The 20,885-nt window shown below is 30.0% G+C and overlaps 1 protein-coding gene across 5 annotated transcripts in view; it reads left to right on the top strand.

The window, feature by feature from the left end:
* LOC130898316 (protein yippee-like 2) overlaps positions 1 to 20,885 on the top strand; it is a 236,201-nt gene that overhangs the window by 157,275 nt on the left and 58,041 nt on the right. For 2 of the 5 annotated variants that reach the window (XM_057807525.1, XM_057807529.1), the window contains one exon: positions 7,728 to 7,768. The exons of the other annotated variants lie outside the window; for them this stretch is intronic. The gene's annotated coding sequence lies outside the window, so the exon portion shown is untranslated. The remainder of the gene's footprint in view (positions 1 to 7,727; positions 7,769 to 20,885) is intronic. 5 annotated transcript variants of the gene reach the window in all.

The raw sequence follows: 20,885 nt of genomic DNA, 5'->3' as shown, positions 1-20,885 counted from the left end.
AGCTACTGAAACATTCAGTAATTCGGAAATAATTTGGTGTCTTTTGATAAAACCACTCATCAGTAAAATAATGGAAAGTCGAACAATTATTAACAGAAAATTATGAACATATTCTCTTATATCACCTTCATAGTTAAAGTTTTAGAACACTATAAGTGATAGCGAGGTATGGTTCGATACGAAATATGGGGATGCAGTTAACAAGAGGATGAACTACATAGAAAATATGTCCAACTTAATAGAGGAAAAGGAGAGAATTCCAGAAAGCAAGATGAATGGTGGATAAAACATGTAGAAGCGACAATTTCTAAACGATCAGGACATGGATATCAAGCGAAAATCCAAAAGTAACAAGAATTTCACGGATGAAATATCACAAGATTGGAAAAGCAGCATTAGAGCCCATATTCAGAAGATCTCATCGGTGGGTATAAAAATGGTTCCACTATCCAACAAATATTTAACGTCGAAGAACCTTTGATGAACGCGAAATATTCATAGGTTTTAGGAAGGGCTATGATTCCATTGACAGAAATAAACTATATGTTACTATGATGCAGTTCGGAATACCAGGATTGATATGACTAGTGAAAGCTACAATGTCAATAGCATATGTATGTATACTGAATCGGCTAATCAACTTGAGATAACAAGGGTCTTGAACGTGGAGATGGTCTAGCACTCATATTATTTAATGTAACTATGTAATACATCATAAGAAAAATGACAATTAATCTCCAAAATAACAGTTATAGATCATCACAATGAGGACCATACGCAGATAACATCCATATGATGGAGAGATCGCTACCAATGGTTAAAGACGCAAAGTTATAATATAGAAAAGTATTATAAAACCTACAATAACGGTATAAAAAAAGATATTTAAGAAAATATATTGCCCGAAATGTACGATTGGAGCATTGGGAACTAAACATAATACGAGCTATATCAAAAGTATAAATAACTAAATCCCGGATTTTCTGACAATATAGAAACTGCGATTGGCAGGCCATATAGTCCAAACAGATAGACAGAAAATGACGTAGACCATTGAAAAGCATCGAAGAAGATGGCAGGAAGAAGTCGCAGAAGATTCCATCAGTCTATCAAAGATACTCAATTGGAAGAGGGCAGCTCTAGACAGGAACAACTGAGGTAAAAACTTAGGAAGGTCACGACCCGCAGTGGGTTATAGCACCAAAGAAGACCATTTTACCCTTTATAGAAAATCAAAGCTCTAGACTATTTACTATTTTAAAATTTTTCAACTTCTGTTCATTTAGAAAAAGCTTAAATTTTTCCACAAATAGCGATCTTCAAAAAATTGACACCAAAGATTTATTTCATTTTTTATTTTAAACTTTTTGGACAACTGTAAATTTGTTACATCCTTGAACATACATATTCCAATCAATGAAAGTGGTGCAATATTTCAAACATTAACAAACTGGAAACGAAAAATGGCGTTCGAAGAAATAAGTTTTACATCAATACATAGTTCTAAATTCAGTCTACAATCAATAATCCAAACAAGCAAAGAAAGTGAGAGAAAAAATTGGTAGCATTTTCTAAATATACGACTATTTAGAATTCAGTTCCATGATAATTAAGTCTTGGTGCTGGCAGGGGAGTTTGAGACTAGTAAATATACGTACATCCAATGAAGTAATAAGATTTTTACTTAATCCTGAAAATTTATTGTTGAATTTTTATTAATTTAATACGATACTATTCGAATAAAATGATGGACAGCTTTGACTGGTTTCTAAAGCATCATAAGAATTGTTATTTCATCAACAACGTCAAACTGACAGTTTATTGTGAAAAATAGAGAGAAATTGAAATTATTGATTAGTATAACAGCCAAACCACTTTTGTAATATTCCATTATCTGAGTTGAAACGTAACAACTATTTCAACATTTACAATGGGTATGCCATGATTTCCATTGTTTGAGGTGATTTTTTATTAATACTGGAAAGCAATCAATAGAATGAGTGGAGTATTAATTTTGGATATCATTAAAAACGTTGACTAGGTAATTTGTATCAATTCAATTAGATATCTTACAAACAAAAATGTAATATTAAGCAAAGCTTTATAATGAGTGTTCAAAATTAGCACCGTATACTTATGAATCATATATATTACTTTATGCGTTGTAATTTTGGAAATATGGTCAGGTGTGGGAATTAAAAACAAGTATATTTCTTTGTCGTTACAAATTCCCTGATTTTTAATGTAACTGCAAATATCAAACTCTAAAGGAACATAGTCAGGAGAATGACGAAAATGATCCTGATATTGGTACTCCATCTATCATAAACCATAAAAGTATTGCTTCTTCTAAAATGTGGCAATATTTTATACCATTCAATTGCCATTTTATTGCTAGAATCTTATCGTGTTTTATTGCACTAAAAACGTTAAAAGTCCAACTATCTGAGATATAACGTTCTTTACTGTGGACTTCTATTGACCAACAATCAGAATTATATCGATTAAATGATACATTTCTGCTAAACTTAGTTTCATCGCACCATTCAACTTTTTTTATCCAATTTTAATCCTATTGGATCGTCATTAAAAACCATTTACAGAAGTGTACCCTCGTCGACAAAGTGAGATCTCGCTTACAATCTCTAATGGAGGTAATTTGGAGAGGCCATAAAATGAAACTGTGCTAATTATCTATTTTTGACATATTTAGCTCTAAATTGACCGAACTGAAGGCAGTTATTGAGCAATCTTCTTGCAATATAATCAATTGAATAAGGTCAATTAGGATATCTGCAAAAATTTTATTACTCTCCTCGTAAATAATAATAATAAAAACGGGTAAAGAAAACTATCAACACAATCTAAGCGATTATTAATTACTAAAGCTGAAATAATGATATGTTATTATATTTCAACTAATAATGAATAATCAAATATCTCAAAAGTGTTTTGATTCAGGTATAGGAAATACCGACACCAATCTAAGTGACCCAAGAGATTTCAGCGGATAATGTAATATAATATTTAAAGTAAGTAAAGTATGAAATACTCTGTATGAAATATCAAATATTTGAATAGATGGAATTAACGGGCAAGTGCTTGTTATCCATTGGTTACAATTTTACGTCGCTATTTCGTTATTAATGGAGATATTGTTATTCAATGTGGACTAGGATTTTTTCAAAATTTTCAAATTTTGTTATAAGACATTGTGCACAAATTTTATCTAAAATTTCATGTAGAATTCGTAAATAGAACAAAACATCAGGTTTGATATGAAATAACAAAGTTGACGTCTATTTTCAACCGAAGGTTCCACATTCTTTACTGCAATAATTTGATCTCAGCGTCATCCAAAAGCTCTACAGCTTCGTAAATCCATTTTTGTTATGTAAATTTATTTTATAGGCCATTACTTTTGATCAAAACTTTACGCGTTACACCCTGTTTCGGTCTCTGGTCTCTAAAGACGATAACTTGTTTATCGAAACGCTTATCACACAGGGTATTTGTGAGTATTGGTGTAATTAGCTGATGTGTAATATAGGCTTCATTGTAAATATTTTATTTCGATCCACTTCCAATTGTAATCTTAGTAAAGTCCATATATAGGTTATATGATGAAACATTTTTTACGTTTCTGAATGTAAGAGACAGTAACCGTTTCTTTACTTAAATATCAGTCAATGTTGCGTTCAAAATTTATATATTTGTCCTGATTACTATTCAAAATCTTGTTTTTCTCTTAAACATATATCCCAAAGTAGTCAGTAGACAGACAATGTTTACATAACATTTATCGACTGTGTATATAACTGCACTGTGAACGTGGATTGTTTTGATAATATTGTAAAGATTCCAAACATTGCGAATTTGTTTTAACTGCTCAACCTCAGACTCCTCCTTAAATGTCATATGTCAAGTCTAGCAAAGTGAGAATGAAATTAGTCAGCTACATTATCGGTACATAAAAACATTTTTTAACTCCAGTGGCAGGGATATTGCAATGATTATTGTGCGATAAATACTATAACAGATAAGGATTCCTTTCATGGTACTCTCATATTTGTTAGTCCTTTGTTTAGTGAAACAATTTGGTTTAAATATCGAAGAAAGAAGGATCTTTATTATTTTATTCGGAAAAAAGGTAAATATTCAGTGTGTACATATATTTTTAGGGCCTAGTTATTAAAGATGGTTCCAAAGTACAAGCAGTAAAGATAAAAATACTTATACATATAAATTTGGTGAATATGGTAACAAACAACTAGAACTACAATTGAAACAGTGTGTAACGTTTATGAACATCCGAGAAAGACATTTAGACCGACAGAAGCATTTGAGACGACGAGAATCCATTAAATTTGATAATATTAACGAGACGGTTATAAGATGTGCAGTACTTAGTTTTTCAATAGAAACATTCTTACTATCAACACATTTGCTAAGCGTAAGAGGAAAAAGACATTGATAGCAAATAACAGAATTTCACAAATCAAAATTGAAAATGTCATTATGTAGGCGAAACGTGAGCGGAGCTAGCAAGTAATCCCCTTTCAAACATTCAAAAAGCTGAAAATTAGATACGATCATACTGCAACCACATCGGGCCAATCACATTCATTGTCGATGAAATAATTTCGAATTCCAATATTTCTGTATTCTATTCGTGGTTTAAAGGAGAGAACAACTACTTTCCTGGCTAATGCCACGACGAATATTGAATTACAACTTCTCTGAAGAGCGTGATGTCAATCGACCTTTTGTCGATATTAACATTCCTAATGGCTTGTAATAGCAAGGAGAGGTTGTAATAACTATTTTTGACATTATTAAATCTCATCAGAGCAGTTTAACTACCCTCATACGGGCTCGAAACCCGAACAGAAAAAAACGTTAAAGAGCGGACTAAATCATCTTAACGAGGTACTTTGAATCGTTACTTTCGTATAAAAATTTGGTACCCATCAAATATAAAATACAGCATTAATATGTAGAACAAAATGCAACCAATATTTCATATTATAATATGCGAATGTTTTTATTTATCGATAATGTAGCTGATTAATTTCATTTTCAGTTGGTTAGACTACAGTAGTACTTAGTATTCTCTGTTAGTAGATAACAAAAAATTGGGTTTGGTTTCAAGGACTAGGAAAAATTATAAATATTAAATTTCTTGCTGCTGTATGAATAATACATTCATAAATAATTCAAATAGAACATTAGCACAGTGAAAGAGATCCTTATGACTTATTTGATTGCCTATATTCTGTTTAATTTTTTAGTTTTTTTAACTTAAATTTATTAGCTATACTTAAGTATGTAAAGGAATCTTTGAATTAAATTTTTGGGCTCTTCAAAAATTGAACCAATTTTTTGAATTTCTGACTTATGAAGGACCAATGACTACAATAATTTCATGAATTCGTACCATTATTCTTGCCAAAATCACTAAAAGCTTATTTACCGGGTCCGTTGAAAATACAATAATTTTATATATTGATACCATTATCTTAATAAATCAATGTCACTATTCTAAAAGCGTGGCTTTCTTTGACAGTTTTTATTAACTCTAAATTTGTAAATAAAACTAGTACCGAATTATAATAATCAATATCAAGCACCCCACGTCGTTTTAATAGGGACATCAATTTTCTCAAATTATTTTTCATCATTAAATTTTAAATTATGTTTGCACAGCAGCAGTATAAATCTTCAATGAAAATTAGTTAGCAAGTTAAACCATGAGTATTTTGTAAATATTTTGGACCATGGAAAAAATAGATGAACAACAAAAATATTTTCCAGCTTTGATATGGAATCTTGAATAATAAAAAATGTTTTTGAGTAATGTTAATTAAAATCCATTGAACAAATAATTACTCCATTTTGCAATATTTCAATATGTTAAACACACGTATTGGAAACTGAAAATTGATAAATAAGGTAACGTATGAAAAATATTTTGAATCAACGACATTTTGATCTATGTAAACTCTGACATGTATGCTTAATTACATATACATACATGGGTTAGAATTTATGAAATCTTTATCCCACATCTAATACGGTTAAAAGTCAACGGGTTTTTTTCATTATCATCTGCCATTTGATAAAATGAAAAGATTTTCACTAAAATGATTTCCAGTTTCGTCTAGAGAAGTTCCCTTAAAATTTGACCCTTAATAATTATTGTATACATAATTGTTTTCTAATGTTCTGAAACCATTAAAAAAGATTGACCTAGTTTTCTAGATGAAAATTTTGTACCATATTTTAGACTTTTCTTTTCACAGTATTTATTCATGGTTGACTAGAATGTTCTTTCTTTTCTTGAAATAGTTTCAAATCGATTCTTTGTTCCTTCTCACTTTGCATAAATTGTGGACGTCCTTGAAATGAATAATTAGCGTGTCCTTGCTTCTAGGTTATGTAAAGCAAATAAGCAGGATATATTTTCATTTCAAGTCGTATTGATGTATAAATAGTTATGTTTAACATGAGTAATTAATAATTTCTTCACTTAATTTAAGGAGTAATAGTTCTATCAAACTATTCAAATTAGGTTATTATTATTTATGTTGTGAATAAACTGTACCAATACCAGTGAGCATGCCAACAGTTTCTATAATTACACTACAGAACTTCAGGCCTTCGAGGTTTATGGCTAAAATTTACACCTATAAATTTAAGAAGTACATATTTTAAACAATTATATTTAAACTCTTCAAGTTCTGTTTTTTTTCTTCATTTACTCTCTATACTATTCCTCTTCATCCTCTGTTTTTTCTATTCACTTAGTTATTCCCGCTCTTCTCAAATCTGATATTACTTCTCCTAACCATTACTTTTTTGCCCTACCTCTTTTTCTGATTTCCTCTCGTTCCATTTGTGCACTCTTGGCAATTCTAGTCGCATTCATTCAACACACTTGCCGCAACCACTTGACTCTGGCTCTGACTGTTTGATATTATACACATTATATTTTTCTTTCGGCTCAGCTTCTCCATGATTTGTTGTCCATTTTCACGTCTCTCAAATTTTTTGATCACTCTACTCTCCCGCAATTCTATTTTCACTGCACTCTTGAACAGATTCATAATTTGAGTTCCCGCTTCAGCGCCATCTCTTGGTTCATTAGAAATACTAAACTTACACGGAAACAACAGTTTCCTTCTGCTTTTTGCGGCATATTTCAAATTAAAATTTCAAAGTTAGCATCCAATTATTTTTCCAACAATTTAATGAAGTTGCATGAACCAAAACGATCGTGATGGAGCATTTGATAAGTACTGCAATATATAAAGTTACGACATTAACATAAATCGCTTGAGAGAATCAAATCAATATATAAAAATTTTGTATTTTTATCGAATAAAGTGATTTATACAACAGAAGATAAACAATATTTCAAATTATATTATGTTAGAATATTATTAATAATTCTGATACCATTGCCAATGGCGCTCGAATTCCAATGTTTTTATGTACTGATTATGTAGCTGATTAAGTTAATTTTTAGTTTGTTAGACCACAGCAAATAATTTAATTTACTTCTTTCTCATCCATTATGTACATATATGCATAAAATCACATCATTAGTACCTTTTAAGATAAGTAGATTTATTTAATTAACCGCTTGTTATGCTTTTGAATGATTCAATATTTTTTCGATATAATTTCAAACCTGAAATATTATAATTAACAGAGAAATATTGCAGGTCGTTTTGGTGCTAGCATCATGTGGTAATGTATGCAAAGGGTAGGTGATTTAATTAATTACTAATTTCATTTTTCATTGTAAATTTTCTTGTTAGAGGACTAATGATACACACGTTTATATTTTAATTTGGTTCTGAATCAAATTATGAAATAAGCTAAACGCGAAATTAATATTCAAACTTACAACTTGAATATTTATAATCAGTGTTTGGAAACAATGTAAATAATATTTTCAATTCACTGGAGTAATGTGGTGATTATTAATAAGAATTGAAAGTAGAGATACAAAAAAATTACAATAGAAGAAAGTATGATTCTGATAACCTAGTTGTTTCACAATCATATGAAAATCTCTCCTTATATATGAGATCTATACGTAAACCCGTAATAAGATGGATGATTTGGCATATTGAATTGAATATTGTAACTAACTATTGGGATGCATGTTATATCAAATTTACCGCGAACCGCACCCAACTAGTGTTTAAGAAGTTAAGTAAACCTTCTTGAAAAATCAAACTTATTTTGAAGCAAAAGAATGTTGATGAAAAATTATATCGATTTGTTTTGATACTTATTTAAAAAGGATTATTATATTCCATAAAAAAGTTCGTATTTCTGTTAAACATGTGGCAGTCATCATCAATCATGACTTGAAAACTCTAAGATAGATATTTATTATTTGCATTCTATGAACTATTTAATTGCTTACGATTAATAATTGCATTAAAAATGTTAAATTCTTGATTAAATTTAATATACTCTACGTATAACAAGTTAAATATTAAATATTTATTATCGATCATTGTTGCCTTTACAACATCAGAATAGAAAATTCATTGTAGATTCCATCAAAAAATCGATCAATCTTAATAAATCTTTTAACCAGAAAAAATTTGTGTCATTTGTCAATTTTTGTTTTGAATTTTCCCACCGATCACTACTCAATCTATTATTATTTTTCGATAAAAGCGTACATAATATACATTTTCTGATAAGGTATACATATCGTTTTTGTCGGTATAAATCATATTTCCTCTTCTTCATTTTATTAACTTCAAAATTATAAACGTATTATTTTTTATTGCAAATGTTTCTGCTCTGGTATCTTTTTCAGGTTCAATAGTAGCTTGTTCATTATCGTCTATCATCGGGTCATTAAAAATTATATCTCCTGCATTTTCAACCATAACTTATAACCTTATATTCCCCGGCAGGAGACTCTTCTTCGGGAAATGGTATTCGGCGTCAGTTAAAGTACTCAGATTGGGTAAACAATTAATATTAAATTGGACACCACCAGCTTTTCAACGATCGACGTTAAAAATTAAATAAAAAATGCGCAAAAACTGAAAACACCTTATGAATTAAATTAAAAATAAAAATTAAACAATCTAAAACTATTTCCGATCACAATTATCCAAATTAATATTTATTGCTAAGAACAATTAAAAAAGTTTCAGCAATAAATAAATTTATTGAAAATATAGTAAATTTGGATTAACTGCGTATCCAAAAGCACCACAACGAACAAAAGCAGTTATAAATTAAAAATAATTCAGATTTATTTATATATTAACGATAAGGCTGGGATCTATGGAAATCCGGGATGGCTGCAGCCCTCAACTGGATTCCCAGATATTTGAGTGAGTTGAATTTGTAGTCTGGTGGCTAGAAACTTGCTGGTTGAAGCTCCCAACCAGCAGGTTGGGAGAAATTACGGAAGAAGGAACGAGTATAAAAAAACAGATTTGAACAAAAGGAGCTTATACTCTAACATATAAGAAAACTGAATTTATATTTTTCAAAATTTAACCAAACAGGAATCTATTCTATTCGTTCTGTTCAAAATTTGCTTAAAACAAAAGGAATTCATAGACATTTTTGTCAACACATTAAAAAAGGGAAGAAAAACTTACCAGCGAATATAAAGAATAAATTCACCGCAAATTTATTTTGATCGGTGTAGTGTAGATAGATGGAAATCGAAATAATTTCGAGGTTTTATCAAACTTCTCAAATGGAGTGGGAGCTAGATAACAAATTAATTTCTTCTAAAACAAGACTACTATGCCACAATACGTGAATAATGGAATATTCAAAAATTTTGACGAAAAACATTACAACCTTAATAATACATATTGTCGTCTATGTCTTCTTTGTCGTAATTTCGATTTCAGACTCAGCTTTTTGTGAAAACGTATAAATTGATATACTTTGCCCACATAAATTTGTTTCAAGTCACTAATAATTGTAATAAAAGAATCCGTAAAACCAGGTATATATATCATTGTTTTTCGATGATAGCGTTTGAACAAGAACAGCTAGGGTAAAACAGATGTCGCCATCGTATTATACTTTAAAACATATATTACTTCACCCTTAAATCATTCGCAAATAGAGACAACACACAAAAACAGAAGTGCTGGATTTCCAACAAAACCTATATTTTCATATCTTCTGGCCAAGCGCTAATGGCTTATCATAATGTAAACGTAAATAAAAGTAAATGAAAAAAATATTTTGCTGTGTTATGTCTTACGAACAAACAAAAAAACTATAACTACATATTTAATATAACCACAAAAGACCTTGCCTACTCTTTTGTGACTTTTTGAGGTATGTCAATATGAAATATAAAGTATTACAGAGACGGCAAATACTTCGCTGTTGTTATTGCACACTGTCGATATGGGGATATTGTTACAAAAAATAATTTGAAACATAGCACATGTTTTCAATGCATGTTTAATATGCAGAATTTATTTTGTTACCAATGTTATTATCCCCAACATGGAAAGTGGGCTTTATTAGGTTAAACATAACATGATAGATAAGAGTGATATAACATATACTCCTACGTACGTACATACAATCATTTTGTGATTTAACACAAGCTAGTGTACTAGCTCTAATATATTTTCGAGATTTCGATTATTGAAAAATCAATATTCCAATTGACGCTTGATAGAATCGATAAGATATTATTTCTATTAAGCGTTAATTGGCATATTGATTTTTCAATTCGATGAATTTAATAAAATTTTTAAAAGAAATAAGAGAACTTGAAACACTGCAACTAATTATTTTCCTGATGATAAATACATAGGTATTCGAAAGCTTGGTAATATATTAGAATTAGTAGATACAGGTTGGTGTTTAATTCCACTATATATACATATATATTTGTTTAATTTCTTATTAATTAAACCTTTCTATATGGTTTTGCTAGGAAATTATCTAGATTATAAAACTTCGTTTAAAAACAGATACAATTTTGATGTTTCGCTCTATTACGTTTTTTATTAAAATTAGTCGAAACGTTTAGATTTTATCTGTTTCTAAACAAAGTTTCAGTATAGGAAGCCCTAAAATCAAGATAATATATCGGGGAATGAATTAATTGAGAATTTTGATGTATTGGATTATAGTTTTCCATTTAAAAAATTATTAAAATCGTGGAATTCAGAAATCAATATTCAAATTAACGCTTGTTATAAATATTAAGTTAATTATTAAGAATGAACACATTAGGGTATCAAATCGTACATCTTATCCTGGGTTACAGTTTCATCTGTAGATATCACACTATATACAAATAGTTAACTTGTATTTCTTGTAAAAATGAACTTATTTGGAAGCAAATGAGAAAGTATATGGATTTCTTTCGATATTTATTTAAAATGGATTATAATATTCCATAAAAAAGTTCATATTTCTGTTAAACATGTGCAAGAACTAAATAGAAAGCTATTCTCTTATTTTATTTTTAAGTTTACAATGTCCAACTTATTATTTTAAAATGTTTTCAACTTTTCATCTTTCAATTACATTGCCCCACATGATAAATCTAAATAGTGCAATACAACTTAAACAATATGTAATATACAAGATTTCCTAGAGACTGGAAGAAATCATTCAGAAATTTCGAAACACTTAATTAGTTTCAAGATTTTTAATACAAACTCTATCCAACTTGAAAAGCTTAAAGAACGAGAAAGTGCATTGAACCATGACCAGTTAAGTGGATCAGCTGCAAGCAACGAAACAACTTAGTCGTTGTTTTAATAAATATGAGATAATCGGGAAAAGCGAATCGGATATATTGATGAAATCGACGACGCGAAAATTATGCTGGTGAAATAAGGGGAACTGCAGATCTGAGCAAAATGAACAATGTGAAAGGTTGTGGAAAATTCCATCGATATCAATAGCAGAAATAATAGAAAGGAGAAAAGCAGAAGAACTTTCAGATCCAATAACTTAATATAAATATAAATATGTATACAAAACACGATAAAAAATACGGTCAATTGTTTTCTTGAAAATGAATCTTTGATTAAGTAGTATTTTTACTCGTTCATCTTCTTTGTAGTGGCTTTTAATGTCAGGAATAGTATTAAAACGTTGTTCTTCTCGAACATTTTTTTCTTCTTATGTAGTTCCAAAATCGTATAGGACTAAATTTGTTCAAAAAAGGGCATCGTCTGTTCTCAACTTGAAACAAAACAAAATTTTAATGCATTGTTTAAAATATTAAAACCCTTGTTTCCTGACCAGCTGTAGTAGAAGAATGTCAAGCCGAAGTAGGTTCAGATTGTCACTGCACCGACGGCAGTCGGCTAAGTGTGATACGGTCCTTAGAGAAAAAAATTTCTAACCCGTTTAAAAAATACTATATTATATTATAAGGATTAAAAGTGCATTTTTTTTACGAGCAATACATTATGTATACAAATACTGTATGTATCACTACTATGAGAACGAATTCCGAAAGAACACACGACTTCAGTACTCCTCTAATGACACTTGAAATCTGATTTCACCTTATGTGGTGAATTATACTGAATGAATACCAATAATTAATAATACTGTATTCATTGGTTACTACATCTACTGGTACTGGTTCGAATATAAAACTAACACTATCAAACTAAGAGTTAATCTACTGATGAAGGAGTGAAGTTTTCCAGAAAAATATGGAAAATACAAGAATTTGCTATAGTTAATATTACAGATATGAATTACGTATAAATACTAATCTAATACTACGCGAATGAAAATTGATTTTTAGTTGATACATTATAGATTTCCCATATTACTATTAATATTAATGTGTCATTTTATTATATTATATAGAAATTAATAACGTTTATCAAGAAGAAAAAGAAGGATGTATACCAAAGAAATCAAAAAAGCTCGACAAAAAACATGTGCCAACATTGATTTCTGATGCTCCTGACAACCTGTTTCAGGGTAAATTTAAAAAAGTGAAAATTTCAATAGTTGGGTAATAAATCATGCTTTGCTTTTAGAAGTATCTGGAGAAAAGATGGATTATTGAAATTAAAAATGGATTATGTTCAAGATTTAGTATCAAAATATCTTGTCGCTGTTAAAGTACGAGTATCTAGAACACACACAAAAAAGATATTTACCATAGTATACCATGAACAAAAAATACTTCCTTTTAATTCAACGCTATATCTCGTTGAAGCAAGTACATACCCAACACAAACGCTTTTTTATTTTTTATAAAAATGATAAATGTTATACGCAACCAATTGGTGTAAATGCTACGCTCAAAGACCGAAAACAGTCAGTGGCCGTTTAAAACAGCCACTACGCGTTCTGTGCGCCTTGCGTTTGCCAGAACGCGTTGTGGCTATTCTGATATAACCAAAACCCGAATGAAATTATTTTAGATTTAGAAGACGTCAACGCACGTAATATAATGATGTTTATTAATAATCATTTGGCAACAAAGTAGTAAAACACTCATTATTTGAATAAATGTTTAATGACAACGTTTTTATGTATGTTTATATCCATATAGACAATAGTTAATATAACTAACCTCACCTTACCTAACTGCGTAAAATATAAAGTTCAATGCAATTCAAAATGCCACAACAATTCCTCACGCAAAAACAAATAGATGGATATGCAGCGAATATTGATTTTAGTAATAAACTTTTTCACATTGAAACGACTGTTAATAATTTATATTAACCATTGACTATATGGATGTAAAACAGATATAAAAAGTTTGTCATTAAACATTTATTCAAATAATGAGTATTGTAATACTTTGTTACCAAATGCTTATTAATAATCAGCATTATATTACGTGAACTGATGTCTTCTAACTCTATAATAATTTCATTCGGATTCTGGCTATATCAGAACAGCCACAACACGTTCTGGCAAACGCAAAGCGCACAGAACGCATTGTAGCCGTTTTCGGTCTTTGAGCGTAGCATAAATACATTTTCGAAGATTTCGAAGATTTGAAATTGGAATAGCAGCATCTCTATACGGGGCGCGCATATTTGTATTACAAACATTATTTTCTGAACTTATTACCTCCAAGCCCTACGTTTTTTCTACGCATATTTTTAATGCGTGTGCTACCTTTTTTTCCCACTGTTTCCAATAGATCTTCTTCCAGAAAAAATATTTTTTCCTCCCATTTTTCTTCTTGCCTCTGACGTTGGCTGAATAGGAATTTTATTTCGTTTGCGGCGAGTTGTTGTGGCAAAAGTCCTATATTTTGACAAAATTCCTTTATATTTGAATGTAGTATGCATTCCATTGTTGAGGATATTTTCAAGTTTAGTGACTATGTCATTAGAATACGATATCCATTTAGCTTTTAGTTCTGCAATTTCACTTTCCGAAGGCAAGCAGGATTCGTTATTAAGTTGCAATGTTTCATTTCGAGATGAATATATTTTATTTTGGTGCGACGCACTCTCGGACGTATTAGCTGATGACGTGAAAGCAAATTCCAAAATGGGTTCTGTTTCTTCTGTATTTTGCAGTGGAAGAAATATTCTTTCAGGTGCGTTATTACCGGTTGCAATTTCGTACAACTTTAATTTAGCGTTTGTGGAGAGATTATTTATAACCGATAAAATATTATAATTTTTAACTACTAATGCTTGTTGCTTACAATATTTGCCGTAAAATCCTACAGGGCACGTACATTTGCAACATAACATATCAACCTTGAAAATTAGTTGATTATTTGTTTCACTCCGAACGGTAAACTCCATCTGCTCCATATTTGCTGATATCACTTTAGAATTCGTGTTTTTGAGGTACCTAGCGGTAACAACTTTTGACTCTTGACCAAAAATTAAATCCAGAATCCTTTGTTTATAATATGACTCAAAGCTTGTAACAATGAAATCAGCTAATTGTGTTACGTTAAAGGGTTTTATGCGTCAAGAGGATTTTCTTCCAATAAGCTTCCAATAAGCTTCCTTTCTTCCAATATAACTTCTGTATAGTTATTTGTGTCTGTACATCTCAATAGAAGGTTTTGTCGATATAAAACTGCCCACTCCTGTATTCTTGTTAGCATGTTCTCAACATATTTTTCATGATCACAGTTGTCCAGAAAGTGTTGCTATGAATTTTAGATGTCTCTACTAGTCTTAGAATATAAAATATTTTTTAAACATGGCTTAGTATTTTTGTGTTTTTTCTTTTGGTACAGAATTTTTTGCCATTGTTAGCCAACGCCAAAATGCTTTTAAGACATGGAATATACATAATAACAAATGTGAGGATGGCGAATATTAACGAAATATGTTTCTTTCCACTAAATCATCATCGGTAAGAATGACTTTAGGACTTATTTCAATTTTAAGGATTTCAAAAAGAACTTCAACACCCAATTCAAAAACATCTGATTTTTGGCTACTGCTGATAATACAGCCTATTGGCAAACCTCCAACGGCAGACTGCGTTATAAAAAAGTACACCTTGTGGTTTTGGTTATCGCAATTGCCTGTTGCATCAACACACATTATTTCAGAACATTGTAGCCATTCAAGTGTTCTTTGCATTATTGGCGTACAAAGTGCAATCGCATATTCTTGATTTTTTTTCGATATTTTAAAACGAACTGAATTATTTTTTTCATGAAATTTTAGCAACTCTTCAAGCTTAAGTAACATATTGGGACCTATATAATCGCCATAATGTTTTACTTTCCATAGTGTAGACACATCATTTTATTTTTAGGAAAATAATGTCTGTCAGAAACAAAATTTTCATAACTATCTCCTAACTCTTCCATTTTCATACAACAATAGGTATGGTAAGCAGACGAGACTGAATGGCCTCTTTCGAATAATTCAATTATTTTTGCTTTTACGTCAGATCCTACAGGTCTTTCTCGAAATGCTTCAGCAACGTCCAGCCAGTATGGTGTGTGTGTCACGAAATTCAATTATACAAGAATATTCTTGATCTACAGTTGATGTTTTATTGCTCTTAATAAATCGTTGAATTGTTATAAACTATTGTGTGGGGCAATCGATATTTTTAGATCGCTTATTTCGAACTCCTTTTGTAACTTTACGTGTAGTCGTCTTAGAATGGTAGTGATATATCCTTTTAAATAGATTTCTGGGCCGATCATAGGCTACTTTAAAAGTTTTTGAAATTAAACAGGTTTCTTTACTATTTTTTTGGTATTCTCCATCCATTTTTAAAATAGTTTTCTTTAAAAAATATAAACTTTAGTCTTTTTTGCCGAAAATGGACACGCTGCAAAAATTTAAAAGATTCTGAATGTGTATGTTTAATGTTTATTTATTCAAATATGATTAATAGCCTAATAGCCAATCTCAGGTTTTATTACTTTTATTACCCTGTGCTTTTTAAATGACAACATCGCATTTTTTGTGATAAATCAAGTTGACAACTTCTGTTCTCATGTTAAGCGTCTATCAATTAATTTGTACGAGTCTTATGGATTTTTAAATCATCACTGCCCTAAGCCTCCATGATTAAAACGTTCACTACGCTCTTAGATATAAATCTACCTATTAACCGAAAAAATAATATAAATTTCTGTTTAAAACTCGCTTCTATTACTCTAAAAAATATAAAATAATATAAATTCTGATACCTACCATTCTCATTGTTAAATGACTATGGCAAAATTAACGCTGTGTCGAAATTAAATAAAACTAAGTGGGTATACCAAAAGACCTCCACGCTTTTATACTTACTAGGACATTTAAGTTAAAGCTCAAAAACATAACCTAGAAACTTTGTTTACATACTTCTACATCTTCTTTTGTTTTTATTATTAATTTGTAGGTGTATTTATCAACCAACTTCCAATCATACAGGTTCGGAAATGAAATCGCACTTTTTCATTCATATTTATTGTATTTTCTTTAGACGGATAAAATCGTGTTTGGTGAATTGCAAGAATAAACCTCTACGAAATACAAATACAAATTGAGAATGAGCGCTTTGTTATTTTTTTTTTGGCTAATCAATCACGCGTATGTAAGAGACGAGTTACCAGTTTTAGTTGTAATATGTCTCTTACATTCAAGTTATACTTCGGAATTTTCCGATCGTTATTCGATGGTTTGTGCGTCCCCTACATACAAATATGCATACGGGACATTGACATTTTTCGACTATTAAACGACTTAGTGATGGGAAATATATTGATGTGGCAGAAGAACATATTGAGAATTCGTTACAAAATAAAGTTAATACAGCTAAAAAAGTTCTTTGTGAATTGCAACACAAGCTTCTGATACCACTCTGAAATAAATTCTCTGACGAATTATCAAAGTAGCGAAGTAAATTTAAATTACAAAAACATACAAGTTCTAAAGTGTGTCTATTTAATTGTAATATGTACTATAAACATAGATAATTATAAATATAAAAATACATGATTGATAAATAACATAAAAGTAAAGTGTTTTCCTTCACTTAAAATACATATACGGTTGACGGAAAAGTATTGTAACCAACTCTTACATTTAAATGCGATTAATGATCTTGAACATTAATAGTCTTCATCAATGTACTTGTTTACCATTTTATTTTTTAAGATAAGTATGGACGGTTCAATTCACATGTAGCGTTATGGTTTCTCACAATTTTGAATTTATAAAAATTTGCATTTTCGTTTTTTTATGAAAAAATCCCCAACTCGTAAAGGGAATGTGATAAATATCATGACTTATTGACAGTGTTCGTGATTTTTTTATTTAAATCAGATTTTTTCTATTCGAATCGAATTTTTCTAATAAGTCTTCAAATTTATAGTTATTCATTACTTTATATCTGTAAAAGTAATACAGATCTTGAACAGCATCATGAAAAATAGAGTAAATGAAGTAAATTTTATGCCAGAAGATACGCCTTTTATGAGTATATTTTCAACACTTATGGATGATCAGATTTAAATCAACGAACCCTGCTTATAGGGCCAGTTTTGAATAGTTAGTACCTAACCTAACCTAACAACTGTTTGTTTTATTAGTATCTATAATATTAATTAATTTGGAATTATAACACTCAAGCATACCATCCATTATTCAATTATTTTTCACGAGAGATAGCGAAAAAAGTCTACATGTAACGAAAATATAACTACTTCTGAAATCCCGTGGTTGTCACGCGCCAAGAAGTTGTGCAAACTGAACGAATTTTCTGAAACTTAGGGTCTTTTATTACATTCTCTATTACGAGCTGGGGACTTTATAAATTAACCGGTAAATTTGATAAATATGAAATAATTTATCATATTTACCAAATATATTGGCGATTATGTATAATCACCGGTAATTTTATATAATCACCGCATTTATTACCTTTACCGTAACATATCCATCCTCCTTCAGAGGAGTTGTAATTCAATATTCGTCAAGGCATTAGCCAGGAAAGTAGTTGTTTTCTCCTTTGAAAAACGGCAGAATACATTTTCGAAATATCGAATTTCGAAATTATTTCAGAGGAGAGGTGAGAATATATATATATATATATATATATATATATATATATATATATATATATATCTGCTAAAATACGAGCGGACCGACTGCTTCGCAGCTTATGTATACTGTACAGTTGTACAGTGGGCCGTAATAATACATACTGTAATTTATTCATTATAAATGGTGAAGTGGGTAAAGTGAAATTTTTTGTATAAAAAATTCGACTATAAGCATATAGTAAGCAATTTTTTATTCGAGAATGAAAATGTCCCCTATTCCTCAAAAATAATACTTACTAAACTATACTCTTTATCAGCTGTAATATGTATGCAACATATATTGTCAGTTCATCTGTAAGGACACCTCTACGGTTTAATAGAATTTTTTAATAATTCAAGTTCAATGTTAAGTATATTATTCAGTTGAAGGTCGGTGCCGTATTTAGATACAAAGTACAATACTCCATTGACTAATAAATTTGTTTATACATGTTATATGTTTATAACTTGTTTTTATTATGAAGCCTATTTGTAAAAAATTGTTTTCCTATGAGTACCTTAATATTTTTTATTACAAAAGCGAAACTAGAATAGTGAGGTCAATCAGCTCCTTTAGATAGCCAAATCGAGTTCTCATTACAGTGCCATCAGTTTCCTTTCTTATTTTGGCAGCATATTCCAAATTTCAAATTCAACTTCATTGAATTGTTTCGAAAAATAACTGGACGGAATTTGGTCTTAAATATGATGCCACCTTTTTCATTTTTAAGTATGGTGAGAAGGAGGCTTCAAACAAAACCAAACAAATGAGACCAATGAAAAAATTCGAAAAAAATACAAAATAAACCTATAGATAAATATAAATACGTACGTATATATTAGAGAATCATATACACCGTCCCCTTTTCTTGCTGTGATACTGAGAAACCCAGTGTTTACAGCTAATTAATCCCACTCTTCTTAGAAAGTTGAGAATTGCCAGAGGTCTTCTATTTCATACGATTCCAGGTGTAGTGTTTAGTGGCGTGCTTTTTTAATTACCCAGTTGTTTTTATTCTTTCCATTGGATACAATATGTAGAGTATTAGATCAATATGGAGTGGAGAAAAATAAATAATTACCAACGTGATTGAACTGTACAAAGAAAGAACTTGTCTATGGAAAATAAAGAATGAAACGTTGGTACCTGAATAAAAATTTAAAGTCACAAGCTTTCAATAACGTTTTAAACTATATATTCTTTTTATTCATTTGGAGTATTTCTACCATTCACACACTTAGTAGTGTCACTCTTTTTATCTTCTCTATTTTCAAGATTTTCACACCACTGCCGTTCCGATTTGTCCTTCCATCCTTAAGGATTTTAAACAACTATATCTATAAAATTCTGAACGACTGTCCAGACCACTCGAAATCCAACAGATTTTACCCTGAACTAACGGATTCGTCACATCTAATCTAGCAGTTCTTAGTACAACTTGATGTTTATGTTAGTGGGATGGTTTTGATCCGTGACAGATCAGATCCATAAGCTGGAATGACAGATTTGGACGAATTGATATCAATAATTTCATTTTCTGTGCCAAAAGACCTAAACACCTGTTTTCTGACACAGTGATGACTAACAACCTGACTTCTGATATAATAACCACTGTAACTAACTCTAAGAATGAAGTTGCTCCAATATTTGAATTTAATAATATCAATGATTATTATTAATAGATACCACATATACGAAATAAATTACTCAATTAGAGATTTGTTGTGTTTCTGTGGTAATAATATAATATGTATTAAATTGGTTATTATGTTGGCTAAACATTTTTTCTTCTATGAAGTATAATCTGCTATTCCTACTCTGTTTTATAATGCTTTTTTTATTACTGTGTTTATTTACTATTAGTGAAATAATCAGTGACGCCTGACGGATTAAATTAATTAAATAAATAGAGAGAGTGTGTAGAGTAAACAGATTTATAGCTGTAGGGGCTTTTTCCACCCTTTTAGAATATGAAAGTTTCCTCCATTTTTCTTAAAATGCTCATTATTAAGAATGAGTTATGAGTTATCATACTATGAATGTTCCAATTTACATATTTTCCATTTTCTTACTCAAATTGACTAGATTAAAAAGTACATAATCAAAATAGTACAACGCATTTTTTTAGTTCCACCGAGAAATTCATACTTTCCAAAATATTTATTCTACGATTAAATTGTTTTTCATAAAATTCCCTCGACTGAAGCAGACATATTATTTTCTAATATCACATCTTTTTTTTAAATAAACACTCAATAATTTTATAAATTATGAATAGTGATTAAAAGTTAAAGGTCGAAAAAAAAATTACAATCTATGAGATATATTACTACTTGTGTGTGAGTTTTCAGT

This window comes from Diorhabda carinulata, chromosome 9 (genome assembly GCF_026250575.1).
Source record: "Diorhabda carinulata isolate Delta chromosome 9, icDioCari1.1, whole genome shotgun sequence".
In the NCBI taxonomy this organism is placed as follows: domain Eukaryota; kingdom Metazoa; phylum Arthropoda; class Insecta; order Coleoptera; family Chrysomelidae; genus Diorhabda; species Diorhabda carinulata.
This window is presented reverse-complemented; position numbering and strand designations above follow the sequence as displayed.